Consider the following 20,030-nt stretch of genomic DNA (forward strand, 5'->3'; position numbering starts at 1 on the left):
TGTGCTGAAATAAACACCAACCAACTATGGGCAGCAGACAGATGTGCCTATGCAAGACTCGTATTAAGTTGTTCACTTATATAATGCCGTTATATTTGGCTGAAATTAACTTCTGCTTTTCCTCGTTTTGTTTTCACAAGGAGTCAACAATGTCAATCTTTCTCTGTAATTTGTTTGCCAAATCTTAGGAATCCACCCCTATAAACGTCGGTAACGTTACTGTAAACAGGAGTTAAATAGGTTTTTGATACGATCCGACTTCTATTATGAAAGTTGTGACCGGAAGCGCCTGTTTTATCGCCGTGTACAGTGACAGTGGTGCTGCTGGCTGGGAACAGGATGCTGTCAGGCCGAACAGACGCACCGACCTAACGGAGAGAAACCGCAGCAGCATCCTTTGTTTTGTTGAGCTGGATATCCAGGTAAGGATGGCTAACTAGCTAGTGGTGATGCTAACCTGGCGGCCTGTCATCCCTGTAATGACTCAAACGTCACTGAGGCCGTTGACGATACGCATGACCTGTTTTTTTTCTTCATTTCCAGTCATATCGAAAATGTGGCTATTGTTCGGCTTACTGTCATGCAGGCAGCAGCAAAGGCACATTCATTTAACGCCACATTCGTCGACTGTTAGTAATGCTCATGTGATATTGTGTTGTTTAAACAGCTGCTGGAGTTTTAGTATGGCGTTACAAAGCTGGCTTCCAGCTCAGGAACACAGAACCATTCCGTGCTGTAACTAATACGTCCATGGCTGTGCTGCTGTGTCGGTGGGGGTTTGGCATGGCATTGCACCACCACCAGCGCGCGCGCACGTACAGACACGCACGCACGCATGCAGTCACGCACGCACGCAGGTGTAGTTAGTGTTTGTGTCAACTGCTAATGTGCAGCTCCTGACACATGTCCAGTCTGCACTTATCAGCTGGACACTGCAGTTGCCTCTCTTGTGGAAGGAATGGTTTCACAGTGTGAGGGATGTTGGACGCGTCCAGGCTCTTTCAGTGCTTTGTTGACTTTGTCTCCAGTCTCTGTTCACACAATTCTCGATGTGACAGTTATTTTTGTATTTGGGGTGGTGACCAGGGCTGGATATAGTTTCAGATGTTTCCATATTGCTCCCAATATGATATCCAGGTTTCAATCCAGAAGTGATATCTTGGATCAATCACCTACTTGGCCAAGCACACACAATACATGCTCTGTGAGTAAAAGTACACACAGATTGTTACATGTGTCAGTTTTCAAATCACACATTGGTAGGTTTTCGACTAGGAAGGAAAAACAAAATGATCAATATTTTTCAATTTGTTTGGAAAAATATAAACATTGGCTCGTTGGTCACAATTCTTAGAAGAACACTAAAATCAGTATGCCATGCTGCATTATTACTAAACAGTCTATCCTTCATATTCTTAAACAAGTTCATAAAGATAATTGTCCAATAATACACGTGTAACATGTATATGATAAACTTAAATTGACCGTCAGAGCCAGCAGAAGAGTTAAAGTGTTTTTACATTCAGTTCAACAGTTTGTTCTCATACTCAGTCAAGGCTCGCTCTGTTGTCAAGTGTTACACAGTTCAGCAGGTCTCTGTAGACCTGTCCATATGTGGTGAGAGTGGCTCCCGGGGCAGTCTATAGTTCCTGGATGGCTGCAGCTTGATCATTTATGCAGGGCAAAGGATAAAATGTGGATACCTTGCTTGGGGCAGTTACCATAGACTGACTAAATGCACACATGAAGGAACATAAGCATGGCTTATGATAGACACATTCAAGTGAAGGCATCACAAATCGTGATTTTTTTTTCCAGAGACATGTCCAGATTTGGTTGAACAGTGTCGGCACTCTGTTCATTGTCACTGTAACCTCCTGAGTATAATGCTCTGAAACAATAGATCAAAATGAAATTAGAGGATCTTCCAGCTCCAGTTGTCATATGCATTTTTCTTACATTTCATTTGCATCACTTTTAATGTTGCAGGCTTCCATGTTCTCCAAAACATGTCTTTTTGGAATGTATCTTTCCAGTTAGTGACAGCTTCGGTGGACTTGGGGAGTGCACAGTTTGCATACGTAAACTTTTCTGTGTTCTTATCATGGCTGGATTAACCTTCAAGGGGCTCCTGGGAAAAATGAGCAGCTGGGACTCTATTTACCCAGCTCCTTCAACAATTCGTACAGTTTTTCTATTATAGAAAACCACCTGTCCCCAGGTGTGCTGTCTAGCAGTCGGTGTTAATTTTGTCAACCATTTTTCTATTCATTAGAAGTCCATGTTAGTATTTTTTTTTTTTTTAAATCTATTTAGTCAACCTCATCCTGTTTTTTAAGTCAAGTTTTAGTGGACTAAAAGTCTGGGTAATTTAGTCTTATCAAAGAACACCATAACTATTTCAGTGTAGTTTTAGTCAATGAAAACTGTCGACATTTTACTCTTTTTTTTTTAGTCGTACAAATTCTATTGAACATTTCAGAACATTTAAAACCAAAAACCCAAACCATATAGTTTTGGCATTTAATCAAACTTATTTCACATACGATGTTGTCCTTTCATTCCCAGGTTGAATGACTTAGAATGCAGCTTTGCAGAAAGTGTCTGGTCTTGTGGTCTGATGGGATCAGTTGAATGAATTCCTCCAGATTTATTTTGATACCAAATCAATCAAATTCATTTTGATGGCAGTGTGAAGGAAAAAAAATACATACCATTTTTTTAGCTGCTCAGGCATCAGGTGCATACTAGGCTGTTGTTTATGATTGCAAGGCCTATAGCTTTTAGCACGCTAGCTTGCTAGTTTAAGACTGAAAGTCCTACGGCTCATAATCATTTCCCATACCGCACAGTTTCACGTTGGCATTACCCTGCACATAACTGATGTTGTGTATTGATGATGCAGCAATGAAGTGAAGATGATGAAGAAGTTCTCCGCCGATACTGTCTTGTTCATAAAAGTTTATTGAAGCAAGTACAGCATCTCAGACAACATGCTATGTCTGGGTGGTTTCAGCCAATAGAAGCAACACACACATACAGCATCTCAGACATGCATTATATAGGGGAGTTGTGTTGACACAACTAAATACAGAAGGTTAGAAAAGACCTAATATGGTCGTAGCAGAACATATTGTAATGTCAATCGCACACATGCACAGACTTAGTCCAATGTATAACTGATGCGCGCACACACACACACACCCCTGTGTCTCTCACGCTCACACTCATTGAGTTCTGACTGTGCTCATTGTGTGTGTTGCTGGTGTAGACCTAATGTCACAACCTGGCTCAAGGCTGGACAAAGAAGGGGAGACTGTGCAAGAATAGTAACTAAAAAAAAGCTATTGTGCATAACTAAAAGGGAATTAAGATAATGCCAAACAAAATATAACAAAACCAACCAGAGTGGTAGCAGTAGAGAGGGTGCTGCTGAAGAGGAAGGGCTTTTAAAACCTCCAGAGCAGGTGCCACAAATTAACAATTAGTGCTGGTAGGTCATGGCTGCACCCCTGGTTCAGCTGCAACTGAACAGAACAGACAAGAGAGAAAATCAATGTCCAGGAACATAACAGCTCATGTGTTGTACGCAGCACAGGACATGAAATTGGCATGTGAGAAGCAGCCTTAAAGATGAAACGTGTGACTGGAGTCTGCTCTGAATGGAGCTCAGAGCACCGGGGGATTGTTGTTGTTTACACCGCTGTAACAGAATTGGGTTCAGCAGCCCCTCAGTGAACACGGTCAGATCAGGACTGAACACGGACTGAAGGAGACCAGTTTGAAAATGGTGCTGAGGTGATTTACAGCAGCTCCAACCAGGTCTTTGACCCAGAGATGATGAACACGTGATGGGTGGGGACCATCATCGCCAGCGTGGAAAAGCAGCGTTCAGAGTCGTAATATTTTTACATCTAACTCGGAGAATCAAACCAGAGTTGGTGATTGTTGTATGTATGGAAAGACCCGATGTTTTTGGTGAGCTTTATTTTGTCTCAGTTAAGTTTGAACAAAGCTTAGAGTGCCTGTGAAACCTAACAAACCTGCATACATCTCCCAGCTGAAACTATCGGGGCCTATACTAAGTGGTGTTATGAGAGGGGATGGACAGCAGCTACCTGGTTAGCATGCTAACTTCAGTAGATATCTGTGCATCACAAAACATGGATGCCTTTGACAGACTGTCGGAACTGTTGTTTCTTCAGGTTCCATTGATAATGTTCCTTCATCTTTTGAATGTTTTAAACTAAACTTTTGTCCATATCATCACATATCGCACCTTGAAGGCATTATCGCATACAGTCAGCCCTTATTTAATTAAAGCCGTATCATGTCAATTAGTTGCTGTAATGGTGCATGTTTCATAACAAATGTTCAGCGAAGTCAGCACACACCAGTCGACACACAGTAAGCCTTGAGCTTTTAGAGACACTGAAGTTTTTGGACCAAGGGCAGTTGGCTGCTTCGCTCCGTTGGTAATCCTGCTATGGTGCTGAGTCAAAGAACAGACTAAATATTGGATCCAGCATTCTTCAGTTTGCCTTTCCCAGAATGAATCAATGAAACAGGTTGATTTGATGACTATATTTGAGAGAGGTGGGATAGAGACAGTTTCCATGTATTAATGGAACTAAGTTGCCATGATCATCATCATTTGAATATCCAGAAATACAACTATGATTAAAGAATGATCTGAACCTGCTCTGTATGATAAGTGTCATGGGCTAACATGATTTGGTAGTTGTAACTAGTTGATGCTGGGTAGTATATAGTATACAATCTGATGGAGTAAGTGCAGTATATTTCTTTGTTTCTCATTGCTCTTTGCTGTTAATGTGACAGCCTCATGAGAATCTCTGTGAAATCAAAATGTGTCTTGATTCAAATGAATTTAATTAGAGCTGTCAGTAAATTCAAATGCTTTAAAATGACAAATAAAACTGATATGAAACTATAAAGAGTCTGAAAAACAGTTTTACTATGCTAATTAAGTTTTACATTAAATGAGTCATAGGGCTCAGATGCCCCTTAAAATAATTTTAGTCCAGCGTCCCTGCAACAGCTGGAATGTCCAGCTCTGTTCATCATATCTGTCCGTCCTTGAATTCATAAATCGTGCAGTTTCAGTAGATGCCAAGAAGTCAACAAATCGGGGCATTATTGTTGCACTGATCATTTACCAGTTGCTTCTATGATACTAACAAGGGTTACGATGGCTGTGTTAAACATATGACTGGTGATAAATAAGTCTCAGTATCTGTGAAACAACAAGAAACAAGATAAGAGGCGTCAGTGTCATATGTTGAGTAAATGCACCATAAAATCACTGTTGTTCCCTCGTCTGATCCAAACAGAAGCTGTACACGTTAGCATTCATTTCAGTACAGTCGATGTGCTCCAAGTATAAATACTGAATACATGTCCTCCGGCTCTTCTGTCCTCCGGCTCCTCTGTCCTCCGATTCTTCTGTCCTCCGGCTCCTCTGTCCTCCGATTCTTCTGTCCTCCGGCTCTTCTGTCCTCCGGCTCTTCTGTCCTCCGGCTCTTCTGTCCTCCGGCTCCTCTGTCCTCTGGCTCTTCTGTCCTCCGGCTCCTCTGTCCTCCGGCTCCTTTGTCCTCCGATTCTTCTGTCCTCCGGCTCTTCTGTCATTTGCCTTCTCCAGCTTTCTAATCTTTTTCCATGTCATCAGATAGTGATGAATGACTGTCACTGACTTGCGCAGGTGGAAATTTCAACTTATATCCAATTCTGCATTAGAACTAACTTGTACTGTATATGCAATGTATGGTGTAACTATACCTAAACAAACTAATGCTACCTTTGAACTGGCACTGTGTAACAGGCAGCGAAGAAGGATGTTTATTTAAACAACAAAAGCTTGAAAGTGTAAAGAGGTCCAAATTTAAAGCAGCATTTATTCTCTTTCAGCCCTTTAAGTTGCCTCTTTTCTCTTTAGTCCTGGACTGGTCTTTAAAAACACTTGAACTTGAACTGTTTTTTTCTGAATCTGTTTCTGTAAGTGATTGCCAGTGTTTTCCATGTTGCATACACTCAGATGGCAGTGACATCACCTGGCATACAGTCTGATCTATACAGTTGTTTGGTTATTGAAGCCCTTCGACCCAGTTAGAGTCAAGGAAAAGTCATGGAATTTCACATCAGGGCCACAGTGAGAGCCTTGCTGACAGTGCACTGCTTCTGTCTGCAGTCTTGATGAGTAATGCTGGATAATTTAGTCTATGCAAACACAAACAGTCAGGGTTTTTCCTGGCTCTCACTGGAGCTTCAGTGGTTGGCCCAGGCCTGCAGTGTCCAGGGACAGTTGGGATTTGATCACATTTTTGCTATAAATAAATTACGAGCACTGGGTAATGAAGCACACTAATTCCTCATGTGTAGACTTTTCAAACAGGCAAGTGTAAAATAATGTTTGAAAACAAGGCAAACTGCACATGGGATTGATTGGTTTAATCACGCCTGAGACTTAAAAATGGATGTGTTTATAACTTGTATGAGTAATTATTTAGTTCAAGTGTTCGAAGGCGTCTCCAAATGTCCTGTTTTGTGCAATCCAAAACCCAAAGACGAAAAGAGGAAGGCCGCAGATCTTCACATTTGAGAATCTGGATCCAGTGAATATTTTTTCATCGGTGGTTATCAAAAATTGTTGTTTTCTGTTGAGTCATTAATTAATTGAGTAATTGTTTTTAACACGTCTCTGGCCTAAAGGTGGGCTGAGTCATTTGGAGATAGAAATTGCCATCTATTCTTCTTCACTATGTGATCACACATTAGCATGCCAGATTCACTGTCCCTCCCCTTCCCCTTGTCCTGTGCACCAGCTCCAACGTGCACCAACCCAAACAGAGCACCGAGCAGATAGCTCAACATTTCTTCCTCACAGCTGTTGCATAATTTAGTTAAATAATTTGACTTTTTAAGCATCTGTATATGTTACTCACTCAAGCTTAACAGTTTTTGGCCAAAACGACTAGTCTATCCACTAAAGATCTATATTCATCCAAAGATTATAACTTGGGTCTCATGTGTTTAACTCCTCCGACTCATTGTGACTCAAAACATAAGGGAACTTCCCTCCATTGTTTGGTGTTTTACATTTGTTTACACTTGAAAAATAAATGAGATTAAAAATATGACATAATACCATAAGTTGTCACTTCTGGCATCCAGAACTCCATCAAGCCGACAGTCTGTATCCTTCATCCTAACCCAGCTCTGTCCTCTATATTAGTGGTTTGCCCCTCAGTTTGAATCAATTGTGCCTTTAACAATGGATAGCTTTTAAAGCTAATGTTTATGAAAGTGATTAAACTTAAGAAAACTGTTGTGTATCAGGACAGGCCATTAAGTAAAACATCTTAGAAAATATAGCATGGGCATAACTCATCAACGGCGAGCTGCAGTCTGTGACCAAAACACTGCAGATGAGCAAACTAAATTTGTTATGTTGCATCATGCTGTAGCAACAATTGCAAGGCACTGCCAACAAAGTATCTGTTTTTAGTCAGCATCATCCTTTCTGTGAAGAAAATATTTCCATATGACCGACGTTGAAATCAAATCTTCCTTTTCATTGTTTTCTCCTGTTCCTCGCTCATTTTGCTGTCCAAGCAGAGCAAACTCCATGTTTGGTGCATAGATTAAAAAAAATATATATCAATCTATCAGTGAACCTGTAAATCAGTAAATGAGGTCATTTTAGACGGACGCCTCTTGTTGATTAGTCATGGAAAATGAAAACCATGCAGTGTTTTTGCTTTCAAGCAGCAAAAAAGTTATAGCTTGAGGCGTTTGAGTTAATTTGCCTTACTTGACATCACACGTCCTGTGATGTGATTATTGCACATGCACAAATTGAAGTGTAGACGCTGATATGATGTATCGTACATCCCTGTACTGTAATAATACCTACAGCAATGACTGCTTTTGATGATACTTTTCTTTTGTCAGATTGATTCTGTGCAGCCTCTCAGTACACAGTTGGGGCAGCAGGATGGTGCAGCGGTGAGCAGAGTTGGCGTGTTCTCTCTGTGCATGTGTGGGTTTCTTCCGGTCCTCTCGCTTCCTCCCACAGTCCAGAGGCATTCAGATAGGCCGAACAAGGATACTTAAAATTGCCAGTAGGTGTGAATGTGAGTGTGAATGGTTGTCTCTATGCGTCAGCCCTATGATGAATTGGCGACCTGTCCAGGGTGTACTCTGCCTCTCACCCAGTGTCAGCTGGGATTGGCTCCAGAATAAGTGGTTATAGATGATGGAGGATGTATATAGCTGTCATTGTGGCCCTGCAAAACATAGCTGACAAGGTGCTGGTGTGTCAGAATGAAGCCTCTACACTCCCTGCTGTGTTAGTGTTGTCTGCTGTTACAGCCTGCCTCTGTTGAACATCGTGTTGTTTTCAGCAGTTAGTATTTAGCAGTTGTAGCATTTCTTTTAGCTGATCTGCTGACGGTTAGCACAAGGGTATAATCAATGTCTTCACAATTGAAAAAGCACATTAGTTGAGCCAGTGTTGGGAATGTCATTTAGAATAAAGAATATATGAAATTCCCTGGGAAAACCTGACTCATTGTTTTACTTATTTAACCTGCTGGTGTACACTGTGATGGGAGTTTTGTTTCTGGTCATTCAGGATTAGTATCAGGGCCTCATCTCTCCTTTACCACACACACTAACAGGCACACACAGTCCTTCTGTCCAGTCCAGCTTTGAGCTCCATTTGTAAATTCAGACCTCTATGAAGACAGACCCAGACCTTGTCTTGCAGAAACTCATGTAGACATGATCCCAGCAACGCACACCAGGGTGTCTTCTTATAGTCTGGAACAGAGTTAAACATACAGATTTTTTTCAAGCGATGTTATTTTTTTTATTTGAATGATGTTTGCAACAGTCAGCATGTTTGTCGAGGTCATAGGCTGTATTGTATTTGACTTCGGCTCCTAAAAATGGTTCTGAATTGGATTATTTTCATGAGGAAATACTGCAAATACTGCAGTGATTGGTTTGCTATGTTGCTGTGACCTTCGATGTGCTGTGGCATGGTTTGCAGCCAAGAGTCACTCCTAGGGAAAATATCATCAGCTGAAAGTCTGGTAGTATTCTATGTTATTCTTCTTGTCATCAAATCCCATGTGCAGAGACATACGAATACTGAATGCATCTTACTAACAAGCATCGTGTGTGTCTAAGCCGGATCTTTTTCCTCCTGTGCCATAGAGGAAGTTACTGAGCCTTTGTAAAAATAAAACTACATAATCGTTTTTAAGAAGGAGTTCTTCAGTGGGAATATTGGGCTTGGAGCTGGGAAGTCAGACAGTTTTGAGAAACTGACAAACACATTATTGGTTTGGGTCTGCTCATGGGATTTGTTGACGATATGAAAACTAAGGAATTAGAACACCATATGTATGGTTGAAATCAGTTGAAAATGGTGGCTAGCTCAGGCCAGGTGAGAGCAGGAGCAACTTAGTAGGTGACCGTAGATGGTTTGGGCTTTTGGTAATAGGACTAACACTGATGCTGGTATTGGGTATTGGATCTTACACAGAGCTTATGCACTCATAATCATAATCGTACAACTACTTCAATTCAACTGCACCTGATACTGAAGCAGTGTCAGCAGTTTGGAGATATTTTAAGATAAGCAATGATAACAAAAGTAAGGCAGACTGCAAACTATGCTCTGCTAACTTGTCAAGAAGAGGCATGAAATGCAGCTCCTTTAACACAAGCAATCCCATAAAACGTCTAAAGGAACAACACAATGCAGAGTTAAGGAGTTTGGTAATGCTAGCACCAGGAAATTGCAACAACCAACTGCAGCAAACAATAGAGAAGCGAGAGAAAATGTCAAGAGACAACCCATGGGCGGTAAAAACAACAGAACTCAGTACATTGCTCTTGATGACCAGCCTCAGCAGTAGACAATACACAAGATTTCGTCATCATCTCAGTGAGGAGCTGAGCTATCAGCAGCCATCACCACATCACAGAAACCACATTACCAAACTGTCTGTCATGGAGCAGAAGCTGAGCCTGTAAGGACTGTAATGGTATTTCTAAGTACTCACATTGGTACGCAGTATCAGCAAGTACCAAAATGTAAGTACTTCTCGTTGGTCTGAAAAAAAAAATTGTAGTATCAGTGCATCCCTGTTTTATAAGGAGACCCTGGACAGTGTTTTCTACAGGTTACCAGTTTATTTGTGTTGGCTGACTGTTTTCATGGAGATCTTTGCAAGAAAGGAAAAAAAGGGAAAAAAGATAAGTGGAAACATTTTTTGCGTGGGCAACCCAAATCAAATCCAAGGCAGATATTAGTCACAGTAAAGGCAGAGCAGTCCGTTACCTACTTTACCACTTCGGTTGAGATTAGAGAAATTGCTGTAGTATGTATGTGAGTATGTTTTGACCACTTTCCTTGCTATTTCATCTCTGTGTGGCAGAGTAATACAAGCAGAATGTGCATAAATGGATAGATGGATCCAGAAACTACAGGTAATTTTAAGCAAAATGTCTCCAAACTGTACTAATATTTTCATGTTAGCTACAATGGCGAGAGTGAGCTCAACCCTGAACAAATGAAGGAATTGCAAAAAAAAAAAAAAAAAGTAACTTGTGTTGCTCAAGTTGTTTATGCTTTTCGCTCTCAGCCAGTCACGGTCATATTCCATGCTTGTGTGTAACCTGGTGTGACAGATGGTTTGTTACAGAAGCATCTGGGAAGGCGTTCATAGAAGCAGTTTGGAAAAGGCCAGGCACTTACAAAACATACTTGGCTGGTGAATCTATGGACCATCTGTCTATCAGCGTGTATTACGAGCTAACTTCAACCAGTTGGATCAGCAAACCATATAACATAGTAGGAGAGTGAAACTCTTGCCTAAGCTAGTCAGGACAAGATCAAATATATCTTTCCACTGAGAAAAGCCTTCAGTGCTGTTCTTTGCTCTCTCAATTACGGTTGGGTGGTATGAAAGTACTGTGCGATGGTAGAAATATGTCCAGTGGTAGAGAGTCCCACCATGGGAGCTATCCCTTCAGCTGTATTTACACACAGTCATTCACGGCTACATAGCGAGTGAGTGGGTGTGTTGATGACATTGCTTGGAATGTAGCTGCCTCATACTCATTTACATTGCCCGTCAATGGTCCAGATCCCACTTAAAAGACAGGCCTTTCTGTGGAGGTGTTACTGATTACAGGTCAGCCACAACAGGTATGGGGCCTCAAGGGTGGGTGCTTGGTCCAATCCTTTTTCCATCTCCATGCCTCTTGTAGGTCACCTTTTATGGAGACATAATATCAGTTTCCATTTTTACGCAGATGGCACAGATTTATTAAAGATGTGAGCCTGCAAAACGATTTTTAGTAAATTGAATCCCCCAAAACTGCCTTCATGAGATTCATGAGTGAATGCCTCAGAATTTCCTCCTGCTTAATAGTTTTAGGACAGAGGAACACAGTCTCAGTCTATAACCTCATGTCAAAGGAATCTTGGTGTCAACTTTGAGAGTAACCTCAACTGAAATACAAACAAGTACACGGGTCATCCTGTTTTCAGCATCTTTGAAACATTTCAAAGTTTCACCATACCAAAAACCCAGAAACTGTTACTCTGACCATCTGTCTCCCTGAAAATTATTCTTGGAACTGCGTGAATACAGAGAGTCTATGTGACCTTTCATAGTGCCTTGTGTTAAGGGCAGGGCCAATGTCAAAAAACATGATCATGATCATTTTTTCCATATTGGTCAGTGCTGATATTTACTATATGTTTGATAATGCTGCCAGTTTGAAAAGTGTCCTAATAATGACTGAAGCCTGAAGAAAACAGATTTTCTTTGTTAGCTTTAGAATGTAGCTTATTAACATAATAAACACATACTCACTAATGCTACCAATAGTAGAACTACTGGGATGTCTTGGTTGGCACTGACTGATGGCATATTTATATGTTATATTCTATCTTATTTGTTACCTTTTTAGTCAAAATTTCCTTAGCTTTGGAGAATAACACATGGTCACTGCCATTTTTTGGGCCCTCTGTTCTGCTGATTTTTTACCCTCTTCTCTGGAGGACAAGCACTTTCACATCCACTTTCTTCACCTGTAACTCAAACAGAGCTTTGCGGTAGGAAATGAAAGGTAGATGTAAGCCAAAATCTGATACACAAGCCAAAAACTGCAGACTGAGCGGCTGTTGCTGCATTTATTTTTGCTGTGTGATCTATTTATCCAAATCAAGTAAAAACTGTCCAACTTTCCTGTATGGAGAATGTGTTATCGCCCAGTCTATAGTACTCTAACTCTAACTATAGTTCAGATGCTTATCTTCATGTTGTTCTGAAGTCTAGACTAAAACACAAAGGTGACAGAGATTTGATGAATAGCTTGCCTGAGATCAGGGCTGAAAACTGAACTGAAAAGATTCCTATCTTATAAATCACTTTTAAAAACTCACCTTTTCATAATAGCTTTTTTGAGTAAGTTGTTTGTATTGTTCTAATTTTGTTTCATTTGTTGTGTTTTTATGTTTGGATTTCTTTTATCACAAAGTATTCTGTAATTGTGTCTTTGTGTCATATAAATAGTTTCTTCTTTTATTATTATGTGATGTGGTATGTATGTGTGCATGAGACACCCTATCTGTTGTATTTGTCAGCTGGTAATTGCTAGAAAATGGGCACATGGGCTGTGTGTCACAGACAAATATGCACTCGTAGGCCTTGAAAATGCTGATTGTCCTTTGCTTTTTTTCAAGGGCTCCTTCAAATGATGTTAGGGGACATGGTCAGATGATGGGTCGCATTAGTGTGAACGCGTGAGGATATATGCAGGGATGGAGTGTGGGTACATATGTGTGTGTGTCTGGGAGGGGGGGTATTGTTATTCTCTTGCCTCGAATTAATGACCAAATGCTGATAATAGTCATTGTACAAGCGTAAGAAAAGCAACCCCCCTCTCAGTCGTCAAAGCCACTGTCCTAGATTACATCACGTCAACAGCAGCTTAAGCATTAATCTTCCATTTCTGTAGATTTGAAGTGTTGCTTTAACAATTGAAAGATCATGTAACATGATCTCACTGTCACAAATAAAAGCTCGAATTGACATAGGAACACATAGGAAATACATCACACTGCTTGTTACTTCAGTATGCTCATGGGTTTTGCTGTTGTTACCTTACTTGGTCTGGAATTACCTGTAGGTTATGGTGGCTAAAGTTAGAAGTCTTCATCAGGGGTGCAGCCAAGGGGGGCCAGTGAGGCGCCCGAGTCACTCAGATACAAATGCTTCATACCACTGGTTTTCATATAGGTGCTGCTGCGTAACTGACTTTACTGACCTTTTCTGCGGTAGTTCAGTTGACTTTTTAGTTGTGTAACATTACAACTCATGAACAGATTTTGATAATTATTCATTACCAACTTAAAATTTTATGCTAACAAGCACATTAGTAAGTGATTGTTGCTTTAGAACAACTTTCATGGCTGGAGGGAGGAAAATAGGTGGTATGCTTGAGTGGAGGGGAAGCTATTAAGCTACCTGCTATGTGTATAGACGAATCAGTTATATTCTAATCTGAATTTAAAATTTTCTCCATTTCATTCTGGTGCAAGCAGCTGCAGCTGAATGTGTGCATTACGTTATGGAGATGTGCACCCAGCAGGTCAGCCTCCTGATGTTTGGACTACAGAGCTGACTCCATATGCATTATGTTTTCACTCAGATTTAATTCACTTCTTCAATTAATCACTATGTTGCCTTCAATTCATGAGTCAAATGAATCCCATGGAAAACATTGTTTCCATGGGCACTGCTTATGCATCGGTCATAGTTTGGTCAAGTTAGTTTGTATTGCTTCAGGTCAATTCCTTGTGGTTTTTAGATTTCGTTAGATTTTGAGGAAGAAGGTGAACAAGAAAAAAAAAATGCTTTCTTTTGATTAGTTTCAGAAATGCTGTAGGCTAGATGAGCATAGACTTACTACTGTGTATCATGTGGATGCATCATGGTGTCTGTCAACAAAGCACATGTAGATTTAGAGAGTTGTGCTTTTCAAGAGGAGTGTGCAGATGATTTTTTTTTTTTTATTGTTGTTAAGTAAAAGGCAAAACAATGTGCCTATGTTACTTTGTGGGGACATGCTCACAGTAATGAAAAAGGTAATCTCAAGCATTATGACAGCTCTTAACATGCTAAGCTTGATAAGGCGCTTGGGTAAAGTTATCACTTTTCAGTGGAGTTTGGATGCCCAGCAAGTTTTGTGTTGAGCGAGCTAACAGCTAAGAAGCTGAAACCTCAATCAGAAGGAGAGTTAGTGAAGGACTGCCTTGTTGCGAATGCAGAGCTGCTAGTACCGGACAAAGTGAAACTGTTTGTCTGGAATAATTCATAGAGATGAAGAGACTGTACCACTGTGAGCAGCTCTTTTCAAAGCCGACTCTTGCAAAAATTCTGCTCAAGGCTGATTGACCCAAACCTGGAAAATTAGACATTGTGCTGTGTGAGTTAGACACATGACTAGGTTTAATGACTATTTTGGTCCTGACAGTTCTGCTGATGGACCCTTCTGTATTTCTCATCTGTCTTCCTCCTTAAAATGCATGTCCTGACTCTGCAACTATAATTTTTTATTGATTTACTATATTTAATGTCTGTTGAAATCTGACAGATGATTTAAACAATATCAAATAAGCATAGCAGCCCAGCTTGTGTTCTTCTCTGACGGAGACAAGTCTCAGGAAAGGGATGTCTGGGATTTGACACTGGCTGATATTCATGTCAGTATGTTTTTTGTTTCTTTTTGCTCTACATTATCCCCTGTGTTTTGATCAACCTGAATATGGCTGGTAAAGTCCTGATTTCAGTGTAGACAGATGCTGTTGGATCATCCGCAAGCTATGACTTCTAAACAGGGATCACTGAAATGTATGTGTTCATCAGAGCATGTTAGTGCCATTCATGTGGTGACTTAATAACATTACATAAGAGTGATTTTTTTTTCTTTTTCATTAACATCTCCTCTACAGTACTGAGGCTGCAGAGAACATCAGCTTTTTAGACTTCGGGCTCTCCACAGTATCTGCCATAGTTTACATAAGCAGCTGCACTTAGTCATGGATGTTTCCAGGAGATTGGATTTCAGGAGGAATGAACTGTTGTATAACACTGTCTTCCAGTCAACACTGAAGTGGTGCTTGTACACTGATTAATATGCTCAGGTTTTGGTGATGCTGTCTGACTTGCAGGGAACTGTAGATGTGAGTACTGTGATATGCAGCTGTTTTTTTTTTTGTTCTTTTTTGTTTTGAGGGATCACAGTTGGTGCCAGTTCTGTGTTTTCTTAGCACAAATTGTAATTTAAAGTTACAAATGACGCTAAATAAACCACCAACACATTCCATACAGAAGGAAAGCTCACATTTCTGAGTTTTTCTTCTTAGGAAAACATTACTAGTATTACTAGTATTACCTATTATTCTATTACTAGTACTACCTGAAGTGAATTGTTTCCTATACTGTACACCATGGGAAAGCAACGATTCTAGTGATAAGATTGATGTAAACCATTTCAAGATGTAGTCACAATAGCAGGTACAGTCAATGCCAATCATGAACATGATGGTGGAGTAAGCGAGGTGTGTGAGCGTGACTGGCTGGCTAGCTAGCAACACCTGAAGGCACGTATGGATCTTCTCAACTCTGAAAATGTTGGAGCACTTTTTTGATTCGTGGAAATCTACACAGTTGATTTCTTGTCTCAAACATTCACAGAAATTAATTCAAGTAAATCATATCAAGGAATTCAGTGCAAGTAGGGCATCAATATAAAGATATAGCCTAAATAGAAATAGAAATGTTTATCTGTATAAAAAAATGTCTTTTTTTTTTTTTTTTTAGAAAGCCTGCATATATCATATGCAAAATATGTAAAGTAATTTTATTAGTAGTAATTTTTTTTTAACTTGGACAAGGGTGAGGCTTCATGTTGTGGTCCCGTTGTGTTTTCCAGCTAATACAGCCTAGATAAAGTTACCTGCAGGCATCTATTTGCAAAAAAAAAAAAAATAAATAAACAAAATCAAGTGAAAATAAAAACCTCTTCTATTGCTCAGTGACTGTAGAACTTGCAGTGATTCTGGCTGCTGGGGAAGGTAGCTTTTAACTTACTTTGGGTATGCCTTGGAGAAGGCATACCCATTCTTGAGCTTGTACCATTACCAGCTCTCATTGACATGGCAGTCTGGACAACATTAGAATGCACACACAGTTTTCCAGTTGTTGTAGGCAAACACATATATCACACTAACCTCAAATGCAATGGCTAGAACTGCTTCCCTTTGGCTGGGCGTTTGATGTTAGATGGTAATGATGATAATAGTTGCAGCAGGTTTTCCGGGTTTGGGTCAGTCAGTCTTGAGTAAGAACTTCTCACTGTAGTAGGTTGTCCCAAAAAGAGATACAAACTTCAGTGAACGTCTCAGAGGGATGATTTTGTGCCCAGCTTTGAGCTCATTGTTGCTTCGTAGCTCAATGATTACATGATGTCAGTTGTCAGGGACATTAGCTGGTGCCAAATTAAATGGCTTAGCAAATATGTTCACTTCCTTTTGTTTTCACACTCACCAGCATAGTCAGATGTCATAGCAGGCTTTTGTTCTTGTAGAGTAAGAAAATGCACAGTTACCCATTACTCGTTGGACTTGCCACAGTTTTAATTTCACTTCAGCTACTCTGAGAAGCGCTCTTTAAAACTGATTCTTGCAAACCCAAACCTGTAAAACCCACTGCCAAAGGCTAGGGCCAAATCACACAGCCATACCAACCAAAATCTGCCGAAAGCTTTCATGAGATGATTAGATCATAAACACATTATGTACCAGTTGTGTTAATACATAGAGGTAACCAACTATTTGAATGCACCAACCAATAACTGATTATAATAATGTAAACAATTGATGCTCATTATTTCATATGGGCACATAAGTCACACAACACAGCAACACTAGGATGTCGGATACAGGTCAATATTCAATGCAGCAGCAGATGTACATCACTCATCATTGTTTTGCTATGTATAACTTGCTTATAATATAATCAGTGGATTATCTCAATCTGATAATATGTGTTCACTGCCTCTTGTTTTTTTTAGGTTCTCTCTCTGTCTCTGAGGATTTACATAACTATAGTCATATGTAAAGGTGTGTCTTGTGACAAAAATGTTTGAGAACCACTTAGCTGGACAAGCTAGCTAAAGAGCCCTCTTCTTCACCAACCCTATTTTAAGATGAAGCAGTGGCACTCATACCCTGAATCGTCTGCTGACGACTTACAGCAACAGGAGATAACTCTTCCTCCACCTCCTCTAGCCTTGTCTGTGCCTTGTTGCCTTCATCCTGTTTTTAATCAGATTCTTATATCTATAGTCAGCTACCACCAGATGCCAATGACAAGCCCCATAATCAGTGTGCACTCTCTCTTTTTTCCCTATTCTATATTGTTGCAGTTGATTTGAGTCACAAAATATTGACTGTAGGTTACAGAATTAGTCCAGTCAATAGAAAGTCCTTCTGTGTCTGCGTGTGTGTGGTGACTGGATTGAGGCCACAGAAGCCACGGAGTTCAGCAGACTCACAGACTCACAAACCTGGCCTGGATTAACCTTTGTGTCGCCTCTGATCTGGTTAGCAGTACTTATATGGCAGTGCAGTGAGTGTTACTGCTGATCCCAGATCAGACCCTTGGACAAAACAACACATATAACAAAAATGTGTCCAAAACCTTTTATTTGACCAATTATTGTACATGTGTATTTGTTACATAGTTATTTTTTACGACATATTTATTTCAGGTGTTATTTCAATTTTATTTGATATGGCAGACCCTGGCTCACATCGTGTCTCGAACCAGTCATCACTGGTTTATTTACCCATGATGGCTTCTCTAATATGGATGCTCAGCATGTTCAATACATTGAATGACCTCAGTCTTGCTGTTCTTGGTGATGGTATTGATAAGATGATGACAATTCAGAAAGTAACTTAAAAGTTAATACAAATTTCAACTTGAAATGAAAGGTGTTTCTATATGACTAAGGACTGCTGTTCTTTTGGACATACAGAAACAAAAATTTTATGGCTTTCACAACTGTTTTTCACTAACCTTAACAGAATTGTTGCTCAACCATAACTACACCCTCACATTTGTATCTTAGGCACTCATGCAAGGTGACTTGGAACTGTGATATGTGTGCTTTTAAAGGGCACTGAGACTGACAGACAGCCAACTGTGTTGTATAGGTGTGAGGACTTGATGCTTTACTGATACACTGTTGGAGTTCAACCGGTGTTGATATCACCTGCCACCTAAGATCAGCCAATTGCAGTTGGGCTGTTCATTACCTGCTTTCAACCAATGCATATCAGGCTTCACACATGTTTGCAGTAGATATGGTTACTCATGAAAGTCTCAGTGCAATTATTATAAAATACTTGACATCTAATATGCATGTTAATATTTGAGATTGCTTCCCTAAAAATCAGTCAGTCATTGAAAAGAGGGGTTGTAGCTGGTTTTATTTTATTTTTTTTTTTATCTGCGCAGGCTTTGTTCTTTTTCCATATTCAAGGTATGAAAAGCACCATACTGAATTAATACATGAAATGAATAAAATAATTAAGGTTGTCTCAAATGTTGTCTTCTCCCATGACAAGGATACTTAGCTGGATGTGGAAAACACAGAGGCTTATTTTCCTTATGTCACTGCGCCATCCCAATCTCGCGAACACAATATCTCAGGAGTGCCTTGAATTATTTTTCTTCAAATTTGGCACAGACGTTCACTTAGATTCAAGGAGGAACTGATTAGATTGTGGTGGTCAAAGATCAAGGTCACTGTGGCCTCATGATTGACCAATTCTCCTCAGTGTCATTACTCAGGAACGTTTGGAGAGAATTTAATTACATTTGGCACAAACGTCCACTTGGACTCAAGGGAGATGTTGTTGGTTGTTTTATGGTTGTCTGGCTGTCTGTCCATCTGTCCCATTTTCGTGAATGCAATGTCACAGGAACACTGTGAGGGAATTTCTGCTATTTTGGCCCAAATGTAAGTTTACTCAACTGATCAGATATTGGTGGTGAAAGATCAAGGCACATATATCATACTAACCTCTGTGACAGCAGCAACTGCTTCTCTTTGGTAAGGCGTCTGATGTCTGATGGTAGTGATGATGATGATGATGATGATGATGATGATGATGACGACGATGATGCTGTACTTGCTGGTTTTCCGGGTTTGGGTCAGTCAGTCTTGAGCAGAGTCTTTGCAAGAGTCACTTTTGAAAACAGCTTCTCACAGTAGTAGGTTGTTGGTTTGCAGCTCAGTTATTTCATGTTGTAGGTTGGCAGGCACATCAGCTGGTTCCACATGAGCAAATGTGTAAAAAAAAAAAAAAATTCCTTTTGTTTAATTGTCTTGTCCTGAAACCTCGTCAAATGCCATAGCAGGCTTTTGTTCTTGCAAAATCCACAGCTCCAGTTGCATTTGCCACAGCTTTAATTTCACTTTAGATGATTTCACATGCATGCACACAAACTAACTTAGACACGCTGCCTTGTCTTTTACTTCGACAACAACAACAAAAAAAAGTTATTTGTCCCTTTCTCATGGAAAGAGTGCCACTCATCTACTGCATCTACTTTTGTTTTGTTAACAGACACTATGATGCACTGACATGATCTCAGCCCAATGTGTGTATTGTGGTCACTGAAATAAAGCAATTTGTATTTATGAATTGCCTCGCAGACCAGCTCACACAGTCTCACAGGCTGTATACGGCCTGGAAAGTGGAGGTTCCACAACACTGCACTAAAGGACAGGAAGAAATCCAGAAAGCATTGTATGTTCTCTTTAAATTAAAGTGACGGACATATGAATTATGCTTAGCAGGAGTTTGCAAGCTTGCTGCAAAGGTTAAAGAATTGTGTGTGTGTGTGTGT

At 40.1% G+C, this 20,030-nt stretch overlaps 1 protein-coding gene across 1 annotated transcript in view; it reads left to right on the forward strand.

The window, feature by feature from the left end:
- The first annotated feature begins 302 nt into the window (after positions 1-302).
- Positions 303-20,030, forward strand: part of fam110b (family with sequence similarity 110 member B) — a 58,879-nt gene continuing 39,151 nt past the window's right edge. The window contains exon 1 of the mRNA XM_076744432.1: positions 303-422. The gene's annotated coding sequence lies outside the window, so the exon portion shown is untranslated. The remainder of the gene's footprint in view (positions 423-20,030) is intronic.

The sequence above is a fragment of the Chaetodon auriga genome, chromosome 12 (genome assembly GCF_051107435.1).
Source record: "Chaetodon auriga isolate fChaAug3 chromosome 12, fChaAug3.hap1, whole genome shotgun sequence".
Lineage (NCBI taxonomy): Eukaryota > Metazoa > Chordata > Actinopteri > Chaetodontiformes > Chaetodontidae > Chaetodon > Chaetodon auriga.